Source organism: Lepidochelys kempii, chromosome 1, assembly GCF_965140285.1.
Source record: "Lepidochelys kempii isolate rLepKem1 chromosome 1, rLepKem1.hap1, whole genome shotgun sequence".
In the NCBI taxonomy this organism is placed as follows: Eukaryota; Metazoa; Chordata; order Testudines; family Cheloniidae; genus Lepidochelys; species Lepidochelys kempii.
The window spans coordinates 241,265,929-241,270,080 of NC_136380.1; the positions used below are offsets into that span (position 1 = coordinate 241,265,929).

At 47.1% G+C, this 4,152-nt stretch overlaps 1 protein-coding gene across 1 annotated transcript in view; it reads left to right on the top strand.

The window, feature by feature from the left end:
• Window positions 1-4,152, top strand: part of BID (BH3 interacting domain death agonist) — a 536,402-nt gene that overhangs the window by 386,866 nt on the left and 145,384 nt on the right. The gene's annotated exons all lie outside the window — the stretch shown is intronic.

Sequence of the window (4,152 nt, forward strand, 5' to 3'; positions counted from 1 at the left end):
AGTATTTTTAGCTTCTTTTAACACAATTTAGCAGCTGGAATCAAAGTAAAGAGCAGGCACCATGTGACCAGCTCAGCAAGTTTGAGGACCTCTGCCCTAAGCAATAATGATCAATGGGGACAGCATTTCCTGTCAGCGAATGAAAAGCTGGAAGAACTGAGGGTCTGAGATGAATCCTCAGGAGGCGTTCAGATATTGTAGAATAGAAAACCCAGGGGGCCTTAATCTGCCACTTCCTTCAAATGGGTTTTATTATGACTTCAGCAGGCCTTACACTTATTACCTTTCCCCATCACTCTCTCAATATTTTGTAATATTTTCCCTTTGGTTTATTTGTTTGAATGGTACGTGGGTAGCTCTTCATTATAAATGTATTGTATTGTGATCATATTTGTATGGCGTTGCACAGTGGCCTGAGGGCCTTGGCTACGAGGTACCCTAATAAATTAAATGTTTATGTCCTGATCACTAATAGCCAGGAAATGCCTGACACATTTGTGGTTGTTAGGCAGGCCATTCGTCTGGTTTTAACAAGCTGGACAGTCCTGGTTTTGTCTGGTTTGTCCCCGTCCAGTGCTGATGTTAAATCAGACATGGTTTTGTCCTGCAGCATGCACGGAGGAGGCCATTTTGTAGAGTACCCTGCTCCACCTCTGCCAGTAGGATTTCACATGCATGCTTTGTGTGAGGTCACGCTGGCAGTGATGGGGTCATGCAGATGGGGACAGGGACAATGATGGTCCACGTCCTGTATTCTGGGCATGCATCATAGGGTGACCATCTTTGCAGGATGGAAATAAGGGAAAACCACAAGGGAAAAATACTTTATTTTAAGGGACATTTTAGTGAAACACCATTTCCCTTAGCATATCATGTATTTTCTCTCAAGTGTGCATTTCTACTGTCCTCAAGTTTACAATGCAATTAAGTACCATTTTAAACATTAAATTAAAGTTTATCAGTTTTAATATGTTTCAATACATCTTAAATTAAGGGACAGGTGATCACCCTAAGGGACAAATCAATGAAATAAGGGATGGTCTCTGAAAATAAGGTACACATGGTCACCTTACCATTGATGTCACAAATCATGCAAATATAAAAATTAAGAGAAGGGAAATAAAATAGCTGCTTTTTAAATGGTTGAAACTAGAGTTGAGCCCTTAAATCTAAACTTCCTGTCAGCTACAATTTCAACAATGGTACTGAGTAAATTCCAGCTCCAAGTTTTTGTGACTGGCCTTTAGAGTACAGCCCCACCTCTAACCATCACACCTGAACTCATAATGCTATTGAGATGTGGCCCAATCAGCAACCACCACTCAGCCTGTCTCAATACATGAACAAACCTTTCTTGCCTTGGTCACTGTATCAGTTTCTCACTGCTAGGAAAAGACCAGTTCTTTGAAGAGAACCTCATAGTCATGTGAACAAGCAGCAAACAAGCCCTGTGATGTCTAATCAGGTAATTATTTCTTTCTCTCTCTCTCTTTTTTTTTTTTAAAAGAACTTTGTGTTTTCAGGGGTTACTGAAATACTGCAATACTGACAAGAGGGTCAAGCATCTTCTGTCTATTAAGACAATGGGTGTGGGCCCTCACCTATTCTGGCTGGTCACTAGTTTCTGGTAGTACCCTCCCCATTGGTCATTACAGTATATGAAATACGTTTTAGTATATTTTTCTTTCCCTTTGACTTCCCATCACTAGATGAGCATGGTGCAGGCTGAGCAGCTATGCAGGGCTGTGCAGAGGAGGAGAGGCAGAAGGCAGCTGGCTGTCCTACCACTGGTAGGGACTCATGTCATTAGAGCCAGTGTGTGGGAGGAGACAATCAGGCTGTAAATGCTGGCTCTTCTGAAGCTGATGCCAGAAGGCTAACAGGGCACGGTGGTCACAGATGTAGATCTACAGGTGGGTATTACTCTGCCTACTGCTTCTGCTATAGGACAATCACTTGGGTTGCTGACCCTACATAGCCCCAAAAATAGGGGTCCAAGCAACTGGTTGCTTTGTCTGTTGTTGAAGCCAGCCCTGGAAAGAGAAATCTGGGTTTAAACACTGGTGCTGAGAGTGAAGAAGGGAAAATGCCACCAGTGCACTGATCCCAATGTGGTGATGGGTGGAGCAGGAAGAGAAAGGTCTGGTGCTCCAGTGGGGTGGTGGAAGTGAGAGGACTCTGAAGGTAGCGGTGATGGGGTGCTGTGGAGTGGGAGCTTGAATATGGCAGCGAATTTGAATTTCCCACCTTTACAGGAACGTTTGCTATAACTGGCTGGAGGGCAAACATTATTTGTGGGAGCCTGTCCAAATGCAATAACTCTGTAGTGAGCAATGCTTCTCCCCTCCACCCCCCCATCACAGCCCCAACCCCATTGCACAAAAGGCTGATCTCTGCATTAGTCACATGGAGTAATGAGCATAAAGACATCTGCCCCTAGAACATGGTTCCAGCACCCGCCCTTCTGTGCTGAACATAAGGCCCTAGTTCACTTCAGCATTTAGAAGCTTCAAGAAAGTGTTACCCAATACCAGCCACTTTCACTGACCTGATTCCTGGGTCTAGAATATATGTACGCAATCAAATGTTTCTTTAACAAAATGGAAAATATTAATATATCTTGGGAGGAAATGGCCCTTTCAACCTGGGGTTACTGAACCTGTAACTTTATCGGGGACCATATCTGTCTCCAATAGAAAATTAAAGATTCTGAGGCCATCCTCTCGGCTGACTTGAAAAACTGACAGCAAGAAAATTTCAATTTTTGTTATAAACTATTAAAAATATATCTCCGTCTTAAATGTAAGCACTTTGGGCTTCTTTCTACTACCCCTTCCAGAGAGATGGCCTTTTGCTAAGATCACTTATATAAATTTAACATTCAGTATGTTCTGGTGACTTGCAGTGGGTATGGACTTAGTTAATGGGTGGGCATTTTCTGTTTTCCTGTTGTTTATTGAGTGCCAACAGTATGCTAATTTCTCTAACTGTGATCTCCAACTTCTATTACCTTATTAATGCATCAGTGATTGTATTCTTGTGGTACAAAGTGACACCTGCTGGCCAGTTAAAATAACATTGTTTGAATTCCTGGCATGAATGAAATGCAGGGTGATCTCTGCAGGTGGTGGGGAGACATCTGGTGTGGGGTATCAGAATTCCTAACTGGCCTGCCCTTAGAACGTGGTGTACAATAGGTCCCAAAATAAGCAGTGTTCCCAACCTGCTTTTTACCATGGATGTGCCGGGATCTGCAAAGCAACTTTTTATACTAGATTTTCAAAATTATCATGAAAAATTACCAGCCCGGACACAAAATCTACTTGCTGCCCTTTGCCCTGGGCATGGTGATGAGAATGAAATTATTCACTAGTTGAGGGTGGCACGTTTTGTTGCCTCTGTCGGCTGAGCTTATCGCACATACCTGCGGTTACTTGCAGTATTCCTCACAAGCTCCCTGGGTGCCATCCTCCCACCCCTCTCAATTTCAGGGACTCCCTGCAACCCCCACTTCTTCCACAGGCTCTGTGTGCCCCCCACCTCCGCTCCCTCTCTGCCATGAGCTCTGTGTGCCCCCAGTTCCCGCTGCCTCCCCCGCTCCTCAGCCTAGGCTCTCTCCCATTCTCCCCACCGCCGGCAGTTCTGTTTGCCCCCAATGCCAGGCGCTCAGGGCGCACCCCCATCACACCTCCCCCCCACCCCCCGTTATTGTCTGTGTTTCTATCTCGGCCAACAATGGTGACAAGGCTGCTCGGGGCGCCCTGACCACCGAGGTCCAGCCCCGCCAGGCCGCGCTGCCCTGTGACGCCATGAGGGTCTGGGCCGGGGAGACGTCACCACACCGCACTGTGACGCAAGAGGCTTTGTGCCACCCACGCTGCGGGGGTGGGGCTCTTTAGCCTCTGCAGGCCTCGCAGCTGCCCCCAGGGCGCAGGCGCGAGAGCCAGCTGGGGGGAGCCAGCTGGGGGCAGCCGCGGGCGCGCGCCCCGCGCAGCCAGGCCAATGACCTCTGCAGCAGGCTCCGGCGCTGGTTTGAGGCGAAGCTATTGTACAAAAACTGCAGTACCCATCATGCCCCGGGACGGAAACCCCCCTTTTCCGCAGGCGCTGAGCGGGAGCTTTGCATTCTGGGCGATGGAGTCCTGGAGCGCT